The following is a 13,507-nucleotide window of genomic DNA, read 5'->3' on the forward strand; positions in this document are numbered from 1 at the left end:
GGCCTTTTATAGGAAAACCTTGCTGTCCTCTGCTCTGTGGTATCCCGTGGACAACCAAAGGGGGACATCACCACTGAACCCAGAGAGCGAGGCATCCAGTCCCCCCACTGCGGAGCTGGGCCAAGCTGGAGGGAACAGTGGCCTTTCCTGCTGACCGTGCATGGCCCACTGGTCCCCCAGAGAAGCTGCAGAGGAAAGCCCAGGCTGGCCAGCTCTGGGGTTGCCTACAGAGTCCAGTGCCCAGTGATGCAGGGAATCAAGTCGCTGGGGGCTCAGGGGCCAGCTCAAGCTAAGGAACCGGCACAGAAGTGATGAGACGGCCTAGGACTTGGGTGGGACCAGAGCTGATGTGTGGGTGAGTTGGCAGGAGTTGAGGGGAGGGAGGTGGGTCGAGGCCTGGCTTGAGAGGCTGGTTTTGGGTGGGTGATGGGGTTGGGGAGTGGGCATCACACTTCAGGATGACAGAGGAGGAAAGGCTGGCAATCAAGGCTTTATGTCCAGGTGAAGAGTGTCTGGAAAGCTTTGGCCCACGCCCGCAGACAGATCCCTGGCCCCCATCAACCTCGGACAGAGCAGGGAGGGCTGTGGACACTGTGGGGCTCAGGGCTTGCGTGCCAGGGCTCCTTTCGCAGGCCATCTTCCCGTGGTTGTCTCCTGCCCTTCTTCCAAGTGCTGGAAGGATGTGCCATTTGTACCCCCCTCACCTTCTAGGAGTGCCCCTGGCCCTCTGGGGAAGGGGAGCTTCTTATTCCTGTAAAAGCTTTAGGTTCTAGGTATAATGAGCAATGAAAATCCACACGAAAAAGTGAAGAGAGGGGCTGGCGTCTGAGGGGGGAGATCAGGCTTTGGAGTGGAGGAGGTATGGGAGCTGTCTGCCCACTCAGAGCTGGGCTCCAGGAGCTTCGAAATCTGGTCCTGTTCCTGGCAGGGTTTGGGGAGAAGGCGGAGCAGAATGATGAGGAGGTTAGAAGAGGGGACCCTGGGTCTTGGGGGGCTGGTGCTGTTTAAGGATTCGTGGTGCCCAGTTGTTCAGGGGTAAACCGCAGACTGGAGGGGGCTCTGTGCTCTCGAGGAGGAAGAGGTCAGCGGCCAGGCAGGGGTGCAGGGAAGGAGCAGCATGGGCTCCTGGGATGCTGTGCACCTTGTGATGTGAGGGAACCCCGCCAGCCCCTGGGGATAGGGGCACAGAGTGGAAATTAGGGTGATTTCAAAGAACAGAATGTGGTATTTCCTAAGCATCGGAATCTTTGGACTGACAGTTGTGTGTCACACGCAGGACACTCAGTGCTTGCTCCTCCTCTCCCACTGTTACTCCTCCTTGCCTCCCTCCTTCTTCTTCCTCCACTCTTCCCTTTCCCCCTCCTCCTCCCATTCTCTCCCCTTCTCTCCTCTTCCCCTTCCTCATCCTCTTCCTCCTCCCACCTCTTCCTCCCTTCTTCCTCTCCCTCTCCTTCCCTTCCCCCTCCTACCCTCCTTTCCTCCCTCTCCACCTCCTCCCCTCCCTCTACCTCCTTCTCTCCCTCCTCTTCTTCCTCCTCTCCCTTCTCCCTCCCCTCTTCCTTCTCTTCTTCCTCCCCTCCCTCTGTTTCTCTCCTCTTCTCTATCCCCTTCCATCCCCTCTCTCCCTCTCACCTCCCCACTAGCCACTAATTCTTCCCCTTCCTCCTCTTCCTCCCTTCTTCCTCTCCCTTCCTTCCCCCTCCTTCCCCTCTTTCTTTCCTCACTCACCACCTCCTCCTCTACCTCCTCCTCTCTCTTCCTCTCCTCCTTACTGTTATCACTAAGATAAGGCTAAGTGCAGACTCTCAGTTTTCCTGATGATGTGACTCCTTCTAAATTGATAGCCATTAAGAATTTCTAGGTGCTCAGTTCTCTCATAGGTCCCAATGGGGGGAGGAGCTCAATAAAGACATGATCTGTGGGTAGACCAGAAACTCAGGACACTGGAACAGTGTGGGGTGATACAGAGAACACAGAATTGTGTGTCATAACTTAAGTGGTGGTGGCCACAGAGGGGGCAGGTCAGTGGGGGCTGGAGTGGAAGCTGCCTGCCAGCAGAACCTCAGCATCAGAGATGGTTGGCGCAAGAAGAAAAGAGCCAGAGATCAGCATGTGTAGCTCCCTCCTCTTACAGATGAGGAAACTGAGACCCAGAGAGGCTCAGAAGGGCCCAGAGCCTGACCTGAGGTACCCAGTAACTTGGTGATGGAAGTTGAACTTGATTATAATTAATGGATATTTCTGTCTCTAAACACCCAGTGGCTACATTTCTAGACTAAGATACCAGTGCAATTAATAATGGTGATCATAGTCAACGTGTCCCGCACACTCCCTGTGTGTCATCCGTCCTGCTGAGCACTGTGTTTGAATCACCTCGTATGACTCGCCAGTCCTTATAGAACCACTCCTGCTTTCCTTAGCAACCGCCTGGCCCTCCGACCCCAGCCAACCTGTTTTGGCTAATCTTTCGATGCTCTAACTTCTGCAGTCTTCACCTGTGTCAGCTAACCCTGCGCATTTCCTTGCACACCCCCTCTTCTTCTCCCTGGTTTACTCTGCCCTTTTCAGCCAAGGCCAGCTGGAGTTCTGATTCTCCCTGGAAGCCTGCCTCCCAGGCCTTGGCACTGGCTCAGAGAGGATGTGTGTGGATGCTCGCATGGGGGTGAGTGAACGGCATGAAGTGCATCTGCGGGAGCCTGTCAGGGATGCTGCGACAACCATCATTCCCTATTCCCCATTTGCTCCCTCCCCGGGTTAACTGAGTAGTAATGGCATAAATGAGTATAAAACAAGGCACACGAGCATCACGAACCATAGGGGAGGCACACACTGGCCGAGAGATGAAGGCAGGGATGGGTTATTCCCACCCATGGCCATCAGGTGTATTTTCTGATGTGATCCCTCTGGATCTGGAAGGTGGAGAGGTTGCAGATGTGTAGAGATGGTGGGAAAAGGAGTCGGTTTGGAGCCCCCAAAGGGATGGGGTGACAGGAGGTGAGGAATGTGCACACTGGGAAATTGTGTAAGGTGGAGAGAGGTTGAGAATAAGAGCAGAGGGTTGAGTGAGGTGTGAGGAGACCACATCTGTGGGGTGGGCTGTCAACGGGGGCCCCTAACTCTTACTGAGCACTTATGACCTGCTGAGCTCTTCTGAGAGCTTTCAATGCAGTGACTCGCATTTTCCACACAACATTATCCCCATGTTACCAATGAGGAAACTGAGTCACAGAGAAGTAAAGTAACAGACTAAGGCCACACAGCCGGGGAGTGGTGGCTCAATAATCAAATCTGTGCTCTGTGCTTTCCCCTGTTCCACTGTGCTGCCTCCCGAGGGCCCTGGAAGGGAACAGAGAGTAGTGGGCAGAGAGAAGAAAGGAGCCTTGTTTTGAGGACCTTTGGCCAATTCTCTGGCGTAACGTGGATCTCCTCAACTACGAAAAACGTGTCGTTGGAACCACGAGTTCTGTTGTGGTTCCCACACGAGTTCCAACCCAACCATGAGTTCCCAACCCAGAGCGGGTGCTCCCAGGTTGTAGTCCTGCAATAAAGGACACGGGGTTCCGGGGCCTAAGAAACGAGTGCCTGAGAGATTCTGCAGGCTCTCAAAGATCTTCCAGAAACGCAGTATCCTATGTAGCAACAGCATCCCTGCACTTTGTCATCCCTAGGCCCCTGTCTGTCACCTTTTGTTTATGATGACTGAGGGCATTTGCATGAAAACAGGGTTTTCTCAGTCTTCTGAGGGCTCTGCTTCCTGCTGCTGGTTCTCACCTGAAGCCATAATTCTCCATTTGTGGCTCAATAACCATCTCCCGGGTGGCTAATTATGGGCCATATGCTCCTGGGGCTGGTGTGCTGGAAAAGCAGACTGGCGTGCTCCGCGTCTGCCTCCTATTCCCATTTCTCTTTTGGACTTGCTAGCTCAAACCTGTCGTCCACAGTGTGTCCCCAGGGCCTCGCGAGACTGTTTTCTCCCTCAGGTAGTGTTCCGTTTTGCAGGTGACCCCAGCTGGGCTTAACTGGGCATTCACTAGACTGCCTGCCAGCATCACAGTGTTGACCAGTTGGCAAAAATCAACAAGAGGGCAGATGATGTCTGCTGTTTAAATCCCCTACAGGTGGGGTGATGAAGTGGAAAGAGTTTTGGCTTGGGATCTGCGGAAGTTGAGATCTGCTCCCGGCTTTGTTGGGAAATTGCTGTTACGACTTTGGAGAAATCTCTTCACCCTTCTGGTTCTTAGTTTTTTGTCCATATATATAGGAGAGATTTTGGTTAGATCAGTGGTTTCTAACCTGATTCCTAGGTGTCTGAAAAGGTAGTGATGGGCGTAGGGGGGCCTTTAAAAACAGCTTTGAATTCCCTCTAACCATTAACTCCTAGAGAGAAGTAATTACTGCCTATTCACTGAATCTCCATTATCTAGGACAGTGTTTGGCACAGAAGGTGCAAACAATGAATGTTTGTTGAAATATGAAGGCCTTTCAGAAAGCCCAACAAAGATCTTTCTTCCGTGCTGATGAGGCTGGGCTGGCTAACAGAAACTTTGGATTCTTTAATGATTAGCATGACATTGAAGATGAACCACTCACGGGTTTTTTTGTTTGTTTGTTTGTTTCTGCATAATCGTGTGACTTAAGCAGGGAAGGAATCTTTGGGAAGCGTGCTGGCTAGATTGAGGACTGAGGAAAAGATTGCAAACCAGGCTCAAAAAAATGATGGACATTTGCAGAAGCTAAGGCACCAAGAACATAGGTGAGTTTCAGTATTCAAGGCGGGAGGTGTGATTGGATGAGCCAAGGTCATGTGACTGTCCAACTACTGGGTGGGGATGGGCACTGCTTAGTTTTCTTAGGCTTCCAGAGGTTTTGTCTCCACCAAGACTGCCATACACATTGGGGATTTCTATGAAACAGGAAGGAAATTTGGATTCCAGGTAGCCAAAAATGACAAAGGACCATTGCACCTGTAACTCTGGCCCTGCTGCACTTAATCTGATCTTTGCTCAGTAGCCAATGGGTGACTTCGATGAAGGGAATGGGAAAATAAACTTATGTTTGCCTTTTGATAAGGAAAAACATCTATGTGCCTGGAGTGTATGTGAAATAAATTATAAAGGGATATCCACTTATGGATGAAGATAGGACCTTTTCCTATTCTACAAAGCTGAGGTTCTCTACCAAGATAAGTGAAGAGTTTCCCCTGTTGAGATGCAGATACAGGTGCTGAGGGAGATTCACCTTTGCTGTATCTCCAGCTGTTCAGTGGGAGCTCCAGTGACCGGTATGCCTCGCCATCTCTCCAAACCTCATAATCCCAACTGGTTTACTTCATTGGGATTTTGTGAGATCAAATGAGATCACGGATTTGAACATCATCTATAACCCTAAATGTACTCATGTTGCCAATAACCATCAACAACAGGTCAGTGATACCGATATCCATCTTGGTATTTTTCTGGACAGTGTGGGTGGGTAGCCATCCATGAGGAAACACTTTTCTTTCTCACTAACTTACATTTTTTGTGTTCCTTTTATTTGTGCAGTTGACAAATGTCACTTGCAGCTGTCCACAATCTTTTGAATAGCCTCACTACCTCTTAATTATTTTTAATGTTAGGACTCTCATCTTCTCAAGGAAGAATCCAGAAATTTTGCATTCCAAGGATTGCTTGAACCAGGATAATGGCAGGGGACCTGGGTCCCTTTAGTCAGGTGAACTTCTTGGAGGCCTGGAATCAGAAACGAGCAATATGAGGTCCTTGTCTGGAAGGTGGGGGTGCTGTTTGGTTCTTTGGGGGCAGCAGTGGTGGAATTTCTGGCATTCAGTCTCAGTCTTGGTAGGTACTGTACAGTGATGTTTGTTAGAAAATCCCCACAGGGGTGTTTGGACTCAGCAGATTCAGAGTCCATTCTTTATTCCTCTCAGAGATATTTTGAGTTATCTAATTGCCTTTCATATGTTCCTTTCATGCTTACACTAGACAGAATGAATTCTGCTGTTTGTAGCTGAGATTCCTTCCTAAGATAGGAAGCCAGTTCCAAAAGTTACACAACCCATGCTGTGTATCGAAGTGGCTTAGTGGGGGTGGCCAGACAGTAGGAGGCAAGGATTTACCCAAGGTCAGCTGGAGACAGGATGGCCTCACTTTCATGTCGGCAAATCCATGTCTGCTGTGCCCTGTTGGTCTAACTTTTATTTGTTCATCCTTGAGACACTACTTCTGCCAATGGAGACTGCAGGGTGAAGAAAAATGGTAGGAGAAGTTCTTTTCCAAAATCAAATGGAGTCACTTCCTTGTCTTAGGCAGTGGTTTGGGCATCTCCTTTGTTGCTTTGACTCCTGCTGATACCCTTGCCCTTTCCTTCTATCCCTTCACTGGTGCTAGTTGTAAGATCAGTAAAGGTTTTACCTTTTCACAAGTGGATGTTATAGTCTTTGAAAATGTAAAGATAAAAACTAATGGAGGAGATACAGGTGACAGAGGCAGAGATAAAGATGGAGAGAGAGAAAGGACAATGAGAGAGAGAGACAGAGGGAAACAGAAACAAAGAGGCAAAAAGTGAGAGAGACTGATGGCAGATATGATCTCTGGTGAGTTAGTTTCTGTGGTAGTAGCTTCTACGATGGCCTCAGTGAGCCTCACGTCTGGTCTTTGCACCCTGTGTAGTCCTTTTCCACACTGAATCAGGGCTGGGCTGTGTGACCAGTAGAGGATGGTGAAGGTCACAGTGGTGATTCCCAAGGCGAGGTCATAGAGTGCATTGCAGCTTCTGCTTTGGCTTCTTGGGCCATTTTCTCTCCAGGAAGCCAGTTGCCATGTTGGAAGGACACTCATGCGGCTCTGTGGAGAGCCCACATGAAGAGAAACCAACTTGGCCATTGCAACTTGTTGGCCATGGGAGTGAACCTCCTGGGAGGTGGGTCTTGTGGTCTTGGTCCATCACTGAGATGACTGGACTGCAGCTGATACCCGGCAGCAATCACCTGAGAGAGCCTGAGCCAGAGATGCCCAACAAGGCTGCTTCAGCTCCTTGATCTGCAGAGCTGGGGGAGATCGTGATTTCTGTCGTTTTGAGCTACTGAATGTCAGATTATTTGTCACACAGCATTAGATACTCAATATAGTTCTCTTGCTGCCCTTCTTTTTTGGTAAAATGCCCTAGTGTCTGAGGTAAGGGCAGACAATGGACATGTTTGGGAACCTCTTCTCTTCTTCTACTGGTGTTATTGTTTGGCTTCATAGACTCGCTTGTTCTTCACTTAGTAGAAATTCCTCTTGGGCTCTGGTAGAAAGCCGAACATTATTTTTAGTTTTCAGTATTATTGCACCTGTAATTCTCCTGGGTCTATTTTTGTAAGTATTTCAATGGGAAGGTGGATGAGGATAAATCAAATACTATTATCTTGCTGTTCTCTTAACCAGGAAATCAAAAATCTATAACTGCTCTAGGTTGTTACTTATGTATTCCATCATTACACAGTTTTGAACACGTAGTTCCAAACCATGTTATCTTGCTTGTTCATTTATTTATTATTTACATGTGCCATTATATTGTTTTATCATATGTTAGAAAGTATCCATAAAATATGAATTTAGGAAATATGAGAGAAAATAAATAGAAATTCGAATACCTTCTTTTTTCTATTCAAATGGTTATTGGGGCACCCAGGTGGCTCAGCCAGGTAAGCATCTGACTCTTGATTTCAGCTTAGGTCATGATCTCAGGATTCTGAGTTAGAGCTCCACATTGGGCTCCACACTCAGCAGGGAGTCTGCTTGAGATCCCTCTCTCCTTCTGCCCCCCCCCACTCATGTGCATGCTCTCTCTCTTTATAAAATAAATCTTTAAAACCAAACAAACAAACCAAATGGTTGTCTTGGCACTGATGGTAAATATGTCCCTTCTCCCACTTTGGAGACCACTGATCTCCCATATGGTTAGCTTTTGATATTCATGTATTATGTGTATGTTATTTAAAGACAGAGGTCCTGCTTTATTATCTTTTCCAAGATTGCAGGGTTGTTACTACATCATGTTTTTTTTTTTTTAATATTTTATTTATTTATTTGAGAGAGAGAGAGAGTGAGAGAGAGCAGAAGCAGGGGGAGGGGCAGAGCCCTGATGTAGGGCTCAGTCCTAGGACCCCAGGATCATGACCTGACAAGAAGGCAGATGCTTAACTGGCTGAGTTACCCAGGCACCCCTCCATCATGCTTCTTAAAAGAAAGAATGATGAATGACTATGAATGAGTGAACAAAGGTGGAGTTAATCTTCTCTAAGTTTCAGAGCCCCTCTCTGCTACACTCACTGAGAACTTTCTCTGTGTGAGGCACTCCCTCGGAGGACAGGTCTGGACTTATTTCTAAGACAAATTGTGTTCTGTTTTCCCTATCCATCCCACATCGTGACATATGCAGGTCCCCCAATCACACCCCCACACACAACAGTTTTCTCCTTCTCTTTCAAGCTGTCTTCCAGGCCTGGCTCTCTGGCAAATAGCCATCACCAATGAAGACCTTTCTAGTGAGTACATATGTGGGGGAGGATTTTCCTGGCCCTTAACCAACTTGCCTCACCAGGACTCAGGCTGTCTGGCTTTCTGTCTTCTTACATTTCCTGGAGCTGAGGAGTTGTGGCAGATACAATAATAACCAGCTTGTCAAGCCTCTTTGTTTGGCTGGGCATCTCTCTTGCATAGTCAGTCGACTTAGATCCTCATCCCCATTTAGGCTTCTGAGCGACTGAGTGAGTTAGAGTCAATGTCACCACTTCCCTCCTGCAGCCCATCCTCCATTCCACTGGCTCTTCTGCCTGAGGTTGTGCAAGCAACTGGGAACATGTCAGAAGGCATGAAGGGGCAGCTTCTCTGGGAGAACAGCTAGGTTTCTTCCTCTGTGTGTACACATGCACATGCATGCATTCAGAGAGTTATGGGAGGATATACTTAGTTGGATTTAGAAGATCTTAGTTTGATCTCTGATCCCTGGATTCTTCTTTGTTGGATCTTGGCCAAGACAGCTGAATTGGGACCGTGGTTGGGAGTCCCTGGGATCACACCTGGTGATACACGATCACAACGGAGTATTGCAGCGGATATGGATCTGGCAGCCCGGAAGCTTTGAATGACGGGATAAGCCCCCAAACCTAAGTGGCTGGAAACAACAAAGTTTATTTCTCACCAAAAAAAAAAAAAATAATAATAATAATAAAATTTATTTCTCACTAATGCTGTGTGTCCATCATGGGATATCTGGGGGTCTGCTTCACTTTGGGACTCCGGCTGATATGAGACCATCAACTGCCATGATGGAGAAGAGAGAGATGGCAAATTGCATGTCGCTAACATTTTTTACAGGGGGACTGTCACTTCTGCTCCCGTTTCAGTGGCTAAAGCAAATCATCAGGGATGACTGTTTTCCAGGGAGGCTCAGAAGTACAATATTACCATGTGACCAGAAGGAGACAGAACTATAATATATGTGAACAGTGCTGGTGACAGTCCATATCTTTTTCTTCTTTTGGATAAATTTTTTAGTTTCTGAATTCTGCTTTTCTAAGATGAAAGTCAGATATTTACTGTGGTGGACAGAGTAATGTCCACACAAAATTACTCCGCACAGGAGTAATGTCCTGATGCCCAGAACCTGTGACTGTATTTTACATGACAGAAGAGACTTTGCAGATATGATTAAATTAAGGGTCTTGAGATGGGAAGATGACCTGGGGTTACGCTGGTGGGCCCAATGTAATCACAAGGATCCTTATAAGGAAGGAGAGAGGGTGGAGAAGCAGAGTCGGACATGTGAGGATGGACACAGCGATGGAGCGATTAATGCAAAGAGGCCCACAGGCCAAGGAATGCAGGCAGCTTTTAGCAGCTGGAAGAGCAGTGACTTGGCAGTGGTGGTGGAGTTAAAAAGTGACCAGATCTCTACAGAGAAATGACTTGGCCAGATCTTTGTAAGAAGCTCGAATTGAGGAGCGAGATATATAATTCATTTTGCTCTTATGATTACATTGAATCATTTTCCTTTTTTACCCCATTTGATACATATCTGGATTAATTGCCCAATAACAATATCAACAACCCACTTTGGCATATGTCATGATGTCCAAGAGACGTTCACTAATACCATGACTTCTGATTCAACGCCTGGTGCCATTAGTTCATCAGAACTGGAGCTGCCCCATTGATGAATATTTCAGTGTTTTTGCTGTGTGACACCTAATGACATAATGCAACAGCATTCATCCAATGTTCACAAGTCTTCTTCTTCTTTTTTTTTTTTCCACAAGTCTTCCCGTTGACTGAATGTACCGTGTTTAGGCTGATCTGGGCTGGGCTCAGCTAGAGAGGTTCTGGTTCGGACTTTGGAAGTGACTGAGCCTGATCCCAGCCTCCAGGTTGGGCTCAGATCTGGGTTCTGGGCTGGGCGGGGAGCACAGAAGCATTCCCAATCTTCAAAGTGAGGCCAATCTCACTTTGAGTCTCTGCTCCTGTTGGGAAATTCTAACGTCCTATTGGCTAACATAGGGCACGTGGTTAAGGTGAAGCCAGGGTGTGGCAAAAGGGGGAGATGCAGAGCCTGTTACTGGGGCTGTCAAAAGTTAGACCTCATCGGATCTAACTCTGTCACAACAGAGAAGGAAATGGTGGCTCAGGGAAATTAAGGTTGTTTTCCTGGATCTCGTAGGAAGTGTGTCTTCTGAGTCAAGGCTACTTTTCTCTTCATTGTGCCGTATGACCATCATGACAGAACTGAAGCCTTCTAGCAGGTAACCTGTGCACTAATGCCTCATTTTGCCCTAGACTTGTCTTCCTGTTTCTGGAGGTTTATCTGTTTTCAAACTACAGTGTGTGAACAGCCCAGCTCTCCATTCATCCCTCTGGGGGAACTCTCTCTCTACAATCAATTCCATCCCCCTGTCTGGGATGACATGTCTCTCTTTGGGCCTTTGTCTACTCATCTGTAAAGAGATATAGTTGTCTGTCATATGCCAAGGGGTGGCAGCTCCCTATACACAGAGGAATTGCTTTGCTGGCAGCTCGTAGGCTGCTCCAGCCCCTCTTCTATGGCGTAGTGCCTTCCTGGCCCACGAGCCAGGAGCCGTGTCTCAGGCACATTTAGAGCAGGGGACTATCCACGAGGTGGGAGCCGGTCCTGCTCTGAGGCTGCTCAGACCCGACATGGAGTATTGTGTTATGGAGCAGCCTTATAAGTGGAGGCTGGTCTGGGAGGGGAGAGTCTAGAGGGATCATGGGGACCGAGTGGCTGGGGGTCCTCATGCACATTGGGCCTGGGTGAAAGAAGCCTTGGGGGAGTGGTGACATGATGGGTATTCCTGTTACCAGGTTTAGTTCATTTTAATAAGCAGTTCTTGAGCTCAGCAATGTGCCGGGACCTTGGCACATTGGCACACAGATGAAAGAGTTCTTGCCCTCGGGAAGCTTGGGGTCTAGTAGGAGAACTGAGGGCATTGCAAAAACAGTTGCATTTGTCAAGCGTGGCAAGAATGATGCAAACGAGAACATGGTTGTTGGGGGGTACTCAGCAGCTTTTGGGCTTGTCTGAAAGGGGTAAGCTATTCTCTACCTGTCTCGCTGCAAATAATAAATGGCTGTGTTGCATGGGAGCTCCTATCCCAGCATTTCGTGTTTCCATAGGGGGAAGGGAAATCCTACACCCAAGAGGGAAAGATGAGGGAGAAGCCGTGCTGGCATCTTTCTCCATACCCACAATCCATTCCTTCCTCCCCTGGAAGGAGAAGTGATTCTGATCCAATTAGTGAACTTGGGGGAAGGCACTGAGTGGGGTCCAGAGTCCCTGGTGTTGTAGTGCCTCTCATGAGAACTGGAACCTGTTTGAGACCTTAGGTTTAAGGAAGTGAAGTGACTTGGCCTCCTTTGTCCTTGGCTGTGACAGAGACTGGAGGCCCATCCAGAGATCCTGAGGCTGCCTCTGCACAAAGGGAATGGGTGGTGGCAGGGGACCAGTTAGCAGCTGTGATAATGATGGCGACAGAGGTGGGTGAGGAGCAGGCAAAGCCTGGGAAGAGCTGAATCAAAGGAAGAAAGGAAGGCTCTCTGGGTGATGGACAGGAATTCCAGAACCATCCAATGGCGGATGAGGAGTTGATGGCACATTCAGGTTCCCAGCTCAGGTGAGCCTGTGGGATGATGCTGGCACCTGTTGCCTCAAGAGGGAACCAGGCTCACTCAGTTTTGGATCTGAAGGAGTCCTGACCTTGAACTTGGGTTCTCTTTGAGCAGCCATGCAAATATCTCAGCAGGAGACTCGAGAACAGAATTTACAAAGTGGAGACCTTCAGGCTGAATCCAGCCCCTTGATGATGTGTTGTTTAACCTAATTTTAAAAGCTGTGAATTAGAGGCGCCTGGGTGGTTCAGTCCATTAAGTGTCTGACTCTTGATTTCAGCTCAGGTCATGGTCTCAGAGTTGTGATATCGAGTCCTGTGTTGGTCCCCATACAAGGAGTGGAGTCTGCTTGAGATTCTCTCTCCCCCTTTTGACCCAATTAAAGAAATAAAAATAATAATAAAAGCTCCGAATTAGTTAGAGGGAAAAAAGTATAAGATTATAGTAAAAATCTGGATTTCAATTTTTTTTCTTAAAAAATAAAAAAAATTAGGTGTCTTTGGGTCCACCTTCCTGGTTGGCAATAATGTCTTGATGCCCCTTCTGCTGGGGCAGGAGCCCCACTTTGCCACTGTGTCCACGGATCTTTGTTTCACAGACTCACTCAACTTCCTTCCCAGCTGGGTCCAGTGGGCATTTGAGTTTGTAGCCCTCACTCCCCCTGGAATGTTGGGTTTTCCCTCTTCTGGGTCAGAGATGCTTTTGAGATCTTAAATTAAGTGAACATTTTTTGCAGAGAGATGCACTGTGCACTTCCAAGTTTTGCAAACAATTATGGGTGCTTTCCAGACCCCGACCCCAGGCTAAAAATTCCTACTTTGAGAAAAGTAGGATTCATCAGTTTCTTTGAAACATCTCATGGCACAGGCTGGGGCACTTTACAGTTTACAAAGCACACTCCTTGTCCTTGCAAAATGCACCCTCCTGGTCCAGCTCCTCTGTCCACATGCCTGCTCACCCTGCTTCCCTCTGTAGGTGGCCCGGCAGGTGAATAGGGGCCTGGGGCTCTGAGCGGCCAATACAGAGCCCACAGTTGGGAGTGGGGGGCTGGCCCCCAGCACACCCCACCATTCCCGGCTCGAGTTTTAGTTTCCTTCCCACTGCCTTCCATTTGCGAGTCAGTTATAAATAGCTCAAAGAAGATTTTATTTCCAGCTTCGAAGTGACATGTGCTGTCAGCAACACCGCAAAACACTTCATTGATGTTTTCAAGGGGGTGGGGAAGAGGAAATAAAATTGCTTATTTGCCCAAAGCGATGTGAAGCGAACTGAAATCCATTGACTCTCCGTGGGACTCTCTGCTTTTCCCAAGTGAATGGATTTTCAAATTTGGAACACAGGTGGCC

General features: G+C 48.1%; 1 long non-coding RNA gene across 3 annotated transcripts in view; it reads left to right on the forward strand.

Moving 5' to 3' along the window:
* LOC112662311 (uncharacterized) overlaps window positions 1-13,507 on the forward strand; it is a 48,164-nt gene that overhangs the window by 26,448 nt on the left and 8,209 nt on the right. Inside the window, exons 4-8 of one of the 3 annotated variants that reach the window (XR_007401595.1) lie at window positions 13-355; window positions 4,642-4,753; window positions 5,256-5,422; window positions 8,472-8,527; window positions 9,019-9,313. This is a non-coding gene — a long non-coding RNA (uncharacterized LOC112662311). Of the gene's footprint in view, window positions 1-12; window positions 356-4,641; window positions 4,754-5,255; window positions 5,423-8,471; window positions 8,528-9,018; window positions 9,314-13,507 lie in introns of those variants that run through there. The other 2 variants (XR_007401597.1, XR_007401596.1) reach the window with 2 other exon arrangements.

The sequence above is a fragment of the Canis lupus genome, chromosome 13, assembly GCF_003254725.2.
Source record: "Canis lupus dingo isolate Sandy chromosome 13, ASM325472v2, whole genome shotgun sequence".
Lineage (NCBI taxonomy): Eukaryota > Metazoa > Chordata > Mammalia > Carnivora > Canidae > Canis > Canis lupus.